The 11,468-nt window shown below is 35.6% G+C and overlaps 1 long non-coding RNA gene across 1 annotated transcript; it reads left to right on the top strand.

Annotated features, from left to right (window-relative positions):
• Positions 1-4,803: 4,803 nt before the first annotated feature.
• LOC147916322 (uncharacterized) lies at positions 4,804-7,850 on the top strand. The gene is made up of 3 exons (XR_015553115.1): positions 4,804-4,869; positions 7,059-7,175; positions 7,576-7,850. It is a non-coding gene; the product is annotated as an uncharacterized LOC147916322 (long non-coding RNA).
• Positions 7,851-11,468: the final 3,618 nt, after the last annotated feature.

Below are 11,468 nucleotides of genomic sequence, written 5' to 3'. Positions count from 1 at the left end.
GCATTTTCATACCCTCCAAGTAAAAATATACATATCTTTCAGTCTTTGTTCCTCTTATGCATTTGGTCTTCATTTCTATAATAGTTTAAAGATGTTGAGAATGAATAGGAATGCCAATGATTTTTGTATTTGATTCTGTATCCAGCAACCTGCTGAATTCTTTTATTAGTTCAAATAATTTGTTTATATGGCATCTCATAGTTTATTATGTGTAACTACATCATCTGCAAATAATGACCATTTAGTTTCTCCCTTTCCAATTCTCATCCCTCTTACTTATTTTCATATCTTATCGTGCTGGTTACAAACTCTTATAAAATTCTTGTCTAGTTCCCAGCTTTAATGGAAATTTTGTAAGGTTTCACATGGCTACAGGTTTTTGGTAGATACACTTTGATAGGTGGACAAGTTTCTTTCTGTTCCCAGTTTATTAAAAGTTTCCTTATGAATGAGAGTTGTGTTTATTACATGGGTTTTCTGCATCTATTGAATTGATGACAAATTTTTTCTCCTTGAAACTATTAATACAGTGATACGTTAAGATTTTTAAAAATTTTTAATGTTAAATCATCCTTGAAATCCTAGAATACACAGTATTTGATATTGATGTATTTTTTATACATTGCTGAATATAGTTAGCTAAAATTTACTTAGTATTTTTACATCTATACTAATAAGATGTGTAGTAATACTGAAGTAGAGCTTTCCTTTTATCCCTTGATCTTTTCTTGGTTTCGGTACCATAAAAATAAGAAAAGACTAGCTAACATTTATTTTGCACTTATTATGTGTCAGATCCTGCCCTCAGCACTTCATTTTTTATCATTGAATTATCACAGTTTAATGAGGTAGGTACTTTGGTCATTATCCCCATTTAGCAAATGAGAATTCTAGGCACTTCTCCAAGAATATAGAGATAGTAAGTGGCTGCACCTAGAGTGGGAGACTTTTTCTTCCTTTTCTGTTCTCTGTAAAAATTTAAAAGTTAGTAACTAACTATTCCATGATGGTTTGATAAAAGTATGTCAGTAACCAGGACTCCTGCTTTTTCTATTTTCTTGGTAGATTTTTGACCACTAACTGATTCCATTTCCTTAGGGGATATAAGTGTGTGCAGTTTTCTATATCTTCTTGAAGGCATTTTGGTAAGGTATAGTCTCTACAAAATTACTCATTAAATCTACATTTTTATTTTAAATTGTTATATATGACTAACTTAATATGAAAATGTAGATTATCTCTGATTTTTCTCGATTAATGTTGCCAGAGGTTTGTGAAAGTTTTTAATCTTTTCAAAGAATAAACTTTATATTATGCTGATTCTCTCTATTGTGGCTTGGTTTTCTAGATTCATTTGTTTCTGTTATCATTCTTGCTCCTTTCTACTTTTTTTATTTTTTATTTTTATTTTTTTTAGTGAGGAAGATCAGCCCTGAGCTAACATCCGCACCAATCCTCCTCTTTTTGCTGAGGAAGACTGGCCCTGAGCTGACATCCGAGCTGATCTTCCTCCACTTTATGTGGGATGCCACCACAGCATGGCCTGACAAGCAGTGCGTCGGTGCGTGCCCAGGATCCGAACCCAGGCCGCCAGCAGCGGAGCGCACGTACACCACGGGGCCGGACCCTATTTTTAATGGTTATGATTTTTCTAACTTCTTGAGTTAAACATTTAGCTAATAAATTTCCAATTTTTTTCTCTACAGGCTTTTAAGGTTAAAATTTTTCCTCTAAGTGTAATCTTTGCTATAGTCTGTTAGTTCTGCCTCTGTTGTTTTTCAGATCTAAATAGTTTATAATTTTCAATATGATTTTTTCTTTGAATTATGCATGTGTTTTGATATTATTCTCTAGATTGTTCTCAGAGATCATGGTTTCTGTGTTAACAACTCTTAGAAACTTTCTTTGTGGCCAAAGTACATGAACAATTTTTAAATATACTCTCTGGACAGACTTCTGGTACCAGCCAAGATGGAATAAGCCTGCTAGAACCTTTCTTTCTCTCTGATTATGGTTAAAACTTCTGGAAAAAACACTAAAACAACTATCTGAGGACTCTGAAAAGTAAATAATAGCAAGAAGATAGAGGAGAGAAGTCAAACTTGAAAAACCACCAGTATGGCAATGATGAGTTTCCTAGGACTGTTTTCCTCCAAGATCTTCTGGCTTTAACTTAAAAATGGGCCACATTCAGAAGCTATACCACACGCACAGACAGCAAAAACTTTGATAAAAACCTGTTTTGCTAGCCATGGGACTGGGAAACGGGACCCCTGTGAGCCAGAGAATGTGGACGGTTGGGGGAAATCAATATATTTTTTCCTCTCTCTGTTTTCTGACTCTGCCCCAGGGCGCTTCAGTGCCTGTGGAGGCAGCAGCAGGGGTGCAAGCCCTGAAAACCTTGAGAAAACCCGTCACTGGATGGAGGAACCAGGGAAATAGGCCTCTGCTGTGTAAAGAGTGTGAGAGGAATTCCTATTTTCACTTTCTGTGGTTTTTTTTTCACTACTTCTCCCCAGAGTGTATCTAGTTACAGAGAACTGTACAGCAGTGTAGGAGACAACAACTTTGAGAGAAGCCTATCTTTCTGGCCAGAGGGACTGGGAAAGGGGGCTCCTGGGAGCCACATAGTGTGAGGGAAAATCCTGAAAAGAGAGAACTGAAGAAGGAAATTCCAAGGCTCACCCCCAAACTCTGCATGCATGGAACACATCCAAAGAATCATAGCAAAAGCTTTGAGAATTCCTCTGTGAACCAGTCCCAAACCCCACACTAATCCTTGACTGACTCAGCACAGTAAAAGCTTTAAAACCTGAACTGACATTAGAACTGTCACGCACAGAAGGCAAGATAGAACTCGAGGTCTGAACCTAATTGGGTTGATTGACTGGTAAACAAAAAATTCAACTTTCTTCAGAGGATTTTAACAAGATGCAGAGTCTGGGGGTGAGCCTGGGAATTATACCCTCAATGTCCACAAATTGACAACAAATTATTCAAAATGTTGAAGATACAATCCAAAAATGCTCAACATACAAGTAACCAGGAAAATCAGACCAGCTTTCCAGGGAAAGAACTATCAACAGATGTCAAATCCAAGACGCTGGAATAAAGATTTTAAAGCAGCTATTATAACAGTCCTCCGTAAGGTAAAGGTGAACACTCTTGAAATGAATGGAAGTCTAGGCTTTCTTAATAGGGAAACAGAAACTATTGGAAAAAGAAAAAGGATAAAATAGAAATTTTAAAACTGAAAAATATAATGCCTGAAATTTTAAAATTCCCTAGATAGGCTCAATAGAAGAATGGAGGTGACAGAGGAAAAAGGCAGAGAACTTGAAGATAAATCAGTAAAAATTATCCAGTCTAAATAACAGAGAAAAAGATTGAAAACAAAATGACCAGAGACCTAAGGATAATAGGACAATAATATCAAAAGATCTATTATTTGTGTCGCTGGAGTATGTTGAAGTAAAGGAGAAAGAGGTTGGTGCAAAAAAACATTTGAAGATGTGATGGCTGAAAAAACTTTAAGTTTGGTGAGAAACATAAATTTATAGAAAAAATTCAAGAAGCTTTTCAAACCACAAACAATTTAAACTCAAATAAAATACTTAAGGAAAATTATACCAGAGGGAAACTTGGAACTTCAGGAATAAAGGAAAAGCAAAAGAAGTGGTAAATATCTGAACAAATATAATTTGATATTTATCTCCTCTCAGTTCACTAAATATATATTACTTTTGAAAGCAAAATATATAAAATTTTCTGGGAAAGTTTCAGTGTATGTACATTTAATATACATGGCAGAGCAAGTAGACAGAAAATGAGCAAGGACATAAAAGACTAAACAACGCTATCAACCAGCTTGACCTAATTGACATTTGTAGAGCACTCTACCCAATAATAGAAGAATATACATTCTCTTCAAGTACACATGGAACAAGATAGACCATAAAACAAACCTTAACAAATTTAGAAGAATTTAAATCATATAAATTATGTTCTCTAAACATCAGTAACAGAAAAATATCTATAAAGTACCTAAATATGTAAAAAATTAAATGACGCATGGGTCAAAGAAGTCTCAAGAGAACTTGGGAAATATTTTGAACTGAATGAAAACACAAATTCACAATATCAGGCATGACAGAGGGGATACTCCTACAGACTCCACAGATTTTAAAGGATGATAAAGGAATACTACAAAACTCTATGCCCATGATTTTGACAGCTTGAATGAAAGGGATCACTTCCTTAAAAGACACAAATTACCAAAACTCATTCAATAGGAGAGTCTATATCTCCACCTATTAGAAAATTGACTTTGTAGTTTAAAACCTTCCAAATAAGAAAACTCTAGCCCTAAATAGTTTCACTGGTGCATTCTACCAAAGATTTAACAAAGAAATAATACCAATTCCACATAATCTCTTACAGAAAATAGAAGTGGGATGGGGAACACTTCCCAACTCATTTTATGAAGCCAGCATTACCTTGATACCAAAACTCATCAAAAGTATTACAAGAAAAGAAAACTACAGAGCACTATCCCTCATGAACATAAACATAAAAGATCCTCAGTGCTAGAGCCTGAAGGTTTGTGTCCCCCTAAAATTCATATGTTGAAATCTTAACCCCCAAAGGTGATGGTATTAGTAGGTGGAGACCTTTGGGAGGTGATTAGGTCATGAGGGTGGAGCCCTCGTGAATGGTATTATAAAAGCATCCCACAGCGCTCCCTAGACCCTTCCACCATGTGAGGACACGGCAAGAAGGCATGCTCTGTGAACCAGGAAGCGGGCTTTCACCAGCCACCACATGGAATCAGCTGACACTCTGATCTTCAACTTTCCTGTCTCCAGAACTGTGAGAAATAAATTTCTGTTGTTTATAAGCTACCTGGTATTTTGTTTGTAGTATTTTGTTACAGCAGTCTGAATGGACTCAGACACTCAACAAATTGAATCCTGTAGTTTGTGAAAAAGATAATATAAAAATAAAAATCATATGATACCAATACACATATATTAAAATGCCTTTAAAAAAAAACTGACAATACCAAGTACTAACAAGGATGAAAAGCAACAGGAAATCTCATACATAGCTGGTGGGAATGTACAATGGCACAGCCACTCTAGAAAATGGTGTCTTGTGAAGTTAAACATACAAACCATACAACCCAGCAATACCACACTGTGGCATTTACCCAAGTGCAATGAAAACTATATTCACACAAATACTATGGTAATTTTAAAACAATTTTATTAGTATCACCACAAACTGAAAACAACACAAATGTCCCTGAACTGGGGAATAGATAAATAAATTGTAGTACATCCATACAATGAAATGCCACTCAGCAATAAAAAGGAATGAACTATTTATACTTGCAAGAAATTGACAAATCTCAAATGCATTATCCTAAGAGAAAAAAGCCTTTCTCCAAAGGTTATATACCATATAATTCCATACATATTACTCTCTAGAAAAGGCAAAACTATAGGGAAAGAGAACCAATCAATGGTTGCCAGACATTAATATGGGGGAAATGTTTGATTACAAAGTGTAGCATGAGGTAATTTTTTCTGGAGTGATAGAACTATTCTCTGTCTTGATTGTGGTGGTGTTTATACTACAGTATGGATATGTCAAAATTCATAGAACTGTGCACTAAACAGAGCAAATTTTATTGTGTGTAAGTTTTTTAAATAAATTTTTTAAATATTCCATGGGTGTTGGAAAATAATTTGTTTCCCTAACGTTTTGTATGCATCCTGATTTTTTATATATGCAATCTGCCATTTTCTGAAAAAGTTGTATCAAAATCGCCCAGTAAAATTGATAATTTGTCAATTTCAACTTTAATACTATCAATTTTTGCTTTATGCATTTTTCAAGGTATTATATGTTTTTCAACATATGTACACAGCATATGTACAACTCAGAATTGTTGTAGCTTTCTAGTGAATTATGGCATCCTTTCACCATAAATCCTTTTTGGTTCAAAGTTTATTTTGCTTTTTGTTAACATTGCAAAAGCAGATTTAGTTGGGTTCATCTTTGCTAACATATGTTCTTCCATTTCAATATTTTCTGTATCATCATGTTTAGATGTATTTCTTTCTTTCTTTTTTTTTTTTTTTTGAGGAAGATTGGCCCTGAGCTGACATCTGTTGCCAATCTTCCTCTTTTTGCTTGAGGAAGATTGTTGCTGAGCTAACATCTGTGCCAATCCTCCTCTATTTTGTATGCGGGACACCACCACAGCATGGCTTGATGAGCAAGCAGTGTGTAGGTCCGTGCCCAGGATCCAAACCTGCGAACTCCAGACTGCCACAGCAGAGTACTATTTCTTATAAACAGCATACAACTGGATTTTTAAAATCCAATTTGAAACTACCTATCTCTTGAGAAGTAAATTTAGATTTAAATCTAAATTTAGTTAAATTTAGTAGTTTAGCATTTATTATTATTGCTGTTCTGTTTTTACTTGTTTTTAATATCTCATTTTGTTTTTTATTTCCCCTGCTGTTTATTTGCTTATATTCTTCCTCTTTCCTTTATTGAGCAATAGAGTCTTTTGTTGATCTGTTTTTGTTTTACACTCTATTGCTCTCCTTATAGTGTTTATCCTTAAATATTTAGCATGCATTCTTGAACCAGCAGACTGAAAGTTTAGTCAGTATTGCTGTGTCCCTCCAGGAAATCAAAGGATCTGAGAAAGCTTGAACTCCAGTCATTTATCTCTGATTTTCCCATGCAATTTGAGCCTCCTTTTTCTGAGGCATTCAGGATTAGTCACCATAAGCATCTATTGCTTATTTAGATTCATCTATAGGTTAGTCAATTTTTTTGCAGACATGTTAATCCATATGTTAATCAGTTTTTGATTCTTGCATCCTATTCTTCTGTATTTCTTATCCTTCTTTTCAAAGCGCATCATTTGGTGTCTCCTTTAGTAAACTTCTGAGTAATAATCCTCTCAGTCCTAATTTTTCTGAAAATGTGTTTATTTTGTTCTAACTCTTCTATAACAATTTGTTATTTGGTCCTAGGTACCAAAAGTGGATTCTAAGCCTCATAGTTAAGGCAAAAGCCCTAAGCACCTTGAGTCTAAAAGCGCTGATTTTCCAGCTATTGACGTCACCCACCCATGGAAGGACTGCTGAAAGGTAATTATACTGCAGAACCAATACTACTATCCCCACTCCTTATTCAATATAAGAGGAGGGTTAGGAAAATAGAAGGTGAATTTTTGCGGGATGCATAATTCATGAAGTTTTTATTTCTCCTCATGCACCCCTCCTGTGGAAGAAATGTGGTTTTCTCTCCCTGAAGCCAGGAAACAGAGAAAGAAAGAGAGTCACTAAAATAAATTGGGGTTGTCCAAACCACTTATTTCCCTCCAAGTTAGGTAATCATGAGTATGTCTCATCTAAACTTATCCAAGCCATTTATTTGGCCAGGAGAGAGCCTGATGTTGCTGGGATATGGAAACAGGGACAGGAAAAATCATGCTAAGAGAAGAAATGTCAGTGAAACAGCCAACACTTTCACCATTTGTCTTCACAGGGAGTGAGTGAGTTTCTCAGAATTTTCGAAAGCCTTCTGTTGCATTATCAGCACACGCACTATGGCAAAAGCTAAAGAGGAAAGGCGAGGGTTAGAACCAAAGCCAGATTTCCACGTCAGAGATAACACAAGGGGAAGACACTCATAGGACTCTGAAGAACCAATTAATGTCCTCCACAAAAACAGCATCCATTTGATGGCTGCAGTGGTAGAAACTGGAAGGTTGTCTGTCAGTCTCAGACAGAGATATATAAATGTGGATCTCCAGAATCCAACTGGGGCGATTATTAAAAATAAAATTTCAATATCCCAATGAGTTGTCTCTTCTGTATAAGCCAATAAAACCTAAATAATATTTTGGGAAGGAACAGAATAACAAGTTTCTATTTTTGTTTCTGCTGGTGCCCCAGTTAATTTCTTAATTTAGGATTGTGTCCCATGAAGGAAGTCAATGTCATAGTCTGTCACTGAATTGGGTTTTAATTTCTCTAAGATAACTTTGTTTTTCTTCTTAACCATAATTCCTAATAAATAACAGTATTCCTTATTACTTCCCTAGACTGGCGGCAAAGTTTAGATAGTTCCTGTTTCACAGATAGAGGAGACCTTACCAGGTTCTGTCTTTGTTGAAGCCCTACCTCCAATCCCCATTTGGATGCTAAACTCTCAGCCTTCAACCTTTAAGGCTGATATGCTATTTCAACCTCCCTGTCACGCAGAATCCCGTGACTTTAGCTCTTTCTTATGGCACTGGCTTGAAAATTTCTCCTCATTTTTGCCACTTGAGTAATTTCTGTCTTTGGGTTAATTATATATTGAAAAAAATGTTTATATTTGTCCATCATTTCTATGTAGTATCACATCAAAATGCCAAATGTCAAAGTATGACTTTTATCAGTTAATGCCCCATGACCTCCTTATATAGGGTAAAACCAATATATTTAAATAAATTCATTTACACATATTTAACTTTTTATTAATGATTTAAAAGCAATGGCATTGTGGAAATGCTTTCAATTTTTAGGCTCTGCTATGGTCTGAATGTTTGTGTCACCCCAAAATTTATATGTTGAAATCCTAATGCCCAGTGTGATGATATTAAGAGGTGGGGCCTTTGGGAGGTGCTTAGGTCATGAGGATGGAACCCTCATGAATGGGATTAGTACTCTTATAAAAGAGACCCCACAGAGATCCTAGCCCCTTCCACCATGTGAACGTACAATGTGAAGCCTGGGACCCGGAAGAGGGCCTTCATTCAGCTGTGCTAGCACCTTAATCTTGGACTTCCAGCCTCAAGAACTGTGGAGAAATAAATAGATTTCTATTATTTATAAGCCACCCAGACTATGGTACTTTGTTATAGCAGTCCAAATTGACTAAAACAGGATCCATAGCCAATCTTCTTAAATATCTATAATGGAAAAATCCCATTTTGGTGTTAAATGAACTTTATTAGTAAAAAAGAAAAAATTATAAATTGGGGCCAGCCCAGTGGCGTGGTAGTTAAGTTTGCGCGCTCTGCTTCAGCGGCCCGGGGTTCACAGGTTCGGATCCTGAGGACCTACACACCACTCATCAAGCCATGCTGTGGCAGCATCCCATATACAAAGTAGAGGAAGACTGGCATGGGTGTTAGCTCAGGGACCATCTTCCTCAAGCAAAAAGAGGAAGATTAGCAACAGATGTTAGCTCAGGGCCAATCTTCCTCACCAAAAAAAATATATATATTAAAATATCAATTGTGACCTTGTAAATACACACATGCATGTACACACACAAACACACACACACACAGACAAGAGAAATTATAACTAGTTTCAAGTACATGTTGGTCGTCTCCAAGATTGGGTCCTTGCTCTCTTGCTAACCTTCACTGAATTTTTTAACTGAAGAAAATGAGAAAATATCAATAGTAGCTAAAGTCATGTTCTGAAAAAGTAGGTTTCAACTCCTGTTATTTCACCACTGGACTCCTCCCAAATAGAGTTTGGCAAGAGTCATTCTGAAATCAACACAGAAAGTCACAGAAGAACAAATTGGGGTCATCTGACTCATTCCCCTTATGACTTAAAGTGCATTTGAACCCACATTTGTAAAAGGGAAAGTTAGTTATAAAGTATTGCAAATCAACTAATGTCACTTGTTTCAGTTTCTTTGAAACTTTGAGTCGGAGGGGAGACAAGATGAAGAAAGAAGAGAAAGGAGAATGAGTATTTGTAAATAGAACACTTTCAAATTGCTGAAAATAATTGTTCTTATATTATAAATTTGGAAATAATTTCAAAGGAAAGGATCATATGATCCATAAGCTTTACTGAGTCATCTTTTTAATAATATATTTAAATCATACTTCTAAAATACAAAATAAAATTTTTATTTATTAAAATTCCTTTTTTGATGTTCCATTTCTGAGTTCAAAATACTACATACCCCCAGAGGCTCTAAAACTAAAATATTAAACACTCAAACTTATTTATCCTTCTTTTTTCAGATGAAACCTCATGTTCTTAAGTTTTAGACAATTGTGTTGTTAGGAAACTATGGTTTTAATTATATCTATGTTATACAAAAATATTGTAGTGAAAAGTAAAATATTCAATTAATCACAGACATAATTTATCTATTAACATTATGTATTTCAAAAAATATGGTTAACAGGTACCATCACACTTTTCTACCTCACACTCAAGACATTGTTGAATATCAGCTCTTTGCTTCATATGAGTTATTTGGGGACATGAAAGACAATCCAGAGAGGAACAGAGAATGCTCTTCTCCATGTTTGCTGCACTACAAAACCACTGGTGTAAGATGGAGGGATGAGCTTTCGTTATTGAAATTCCTAAAACTAAAAACATTAAGACAATCAATTCTATTTGTTCATTCTAGTCTTTACTTAAATTCTTTTCCTCATGTTTCCTTTTCTCATCTTTAACCCTGTTGTCCCAATTCTGTAATGAGTATTTCTTTTCCTTCCTTTTTGTCCTGTATATCTTTTCCTATTTAATCATTTTGAAGGCTAGCTTAAAGACCAACACATCATGGGGTTGTACTAATAATCTCTTTTCCAACAGATTCCTCTTCTTCCTTTAAAGAATAGCACTTCCACTGAATGAGTGATAATGGATGTGCAAGTGCCAGTTCAGCTATGCTTGGAGTAAAACTGATTAACTTATTCTTCCGTTATGATGTATGTGTATCATGTTTTTAAAAACCTATGTTTTATAGGTCCCTAAAACTAAAGTCTTCCGGGGGCCGGCCTGGTGTCATAGTGGTTAAGGGCACACACTCCACTTCAGCAGCCTGGGCTTTGCAGGTTTGGGTCCCGGGCACGGACTTACGCACCACTTATCAAGCCATGCTGTGGTAGGCGTCCACATATAAAGTAGAGGAAGATGGGCATGGATGTTAGGCCAGGGCCAATCTTCCTCAGCAAAATGAGGAGGATTGGCAATAGATGTTAGCTCAGGGCTAACCTTCCTCACCAAAAAAAATAAATAAAGTCTTCCAAAGATGATCAAAATATTTTTTATAAAAATTTTGTTATGTATTCCACTAAAGAGATTATAGGTGCACAGTAATAATACTTTTATCTTGGCTTTGCTATGATGTTCTCTGAAGAGGCATTTTAAATGTTCTTTATTGATGGATTAATAAGCAACAACATGTAATGTTGGGAGAAGAGATCAACCAGATACAGGAATAGACATGTTTTTCTAGAGACGTGCCATTAATGACAATTGGGCCAGTCATTGACTGCTCACCATATTCCAGGCTCTTAGCTAAACACATTACACACATTACTGCATCTCATCTTTCCAAAAAATCTTGCAACTCTGGGTATTTTTATCGAGATTTAATAGATAGGGAAACAGAGACACAGGTAGATTAAG

The sequence above is a fragment of the Ceratotherium simum genome, chromosome 9 (assembly GCF_057802395.1).
Source record: "Ceratotherium simum simum isolate JZ-2026a chromosome 9, ASM5780239v1, whole genome shotgun sequence".
NCBI lineage: Eukaryota > Metazoa > Chordata > Mammalia > Perissodactyla > Rhinocerotidae > Ceratotherium > Ceratotherium simum.
The sequence above is the reverse complement of the archived record's forward strand: the minus strand, read 5'-3'. Positions and strand labels throughout refer to the sequence as shown.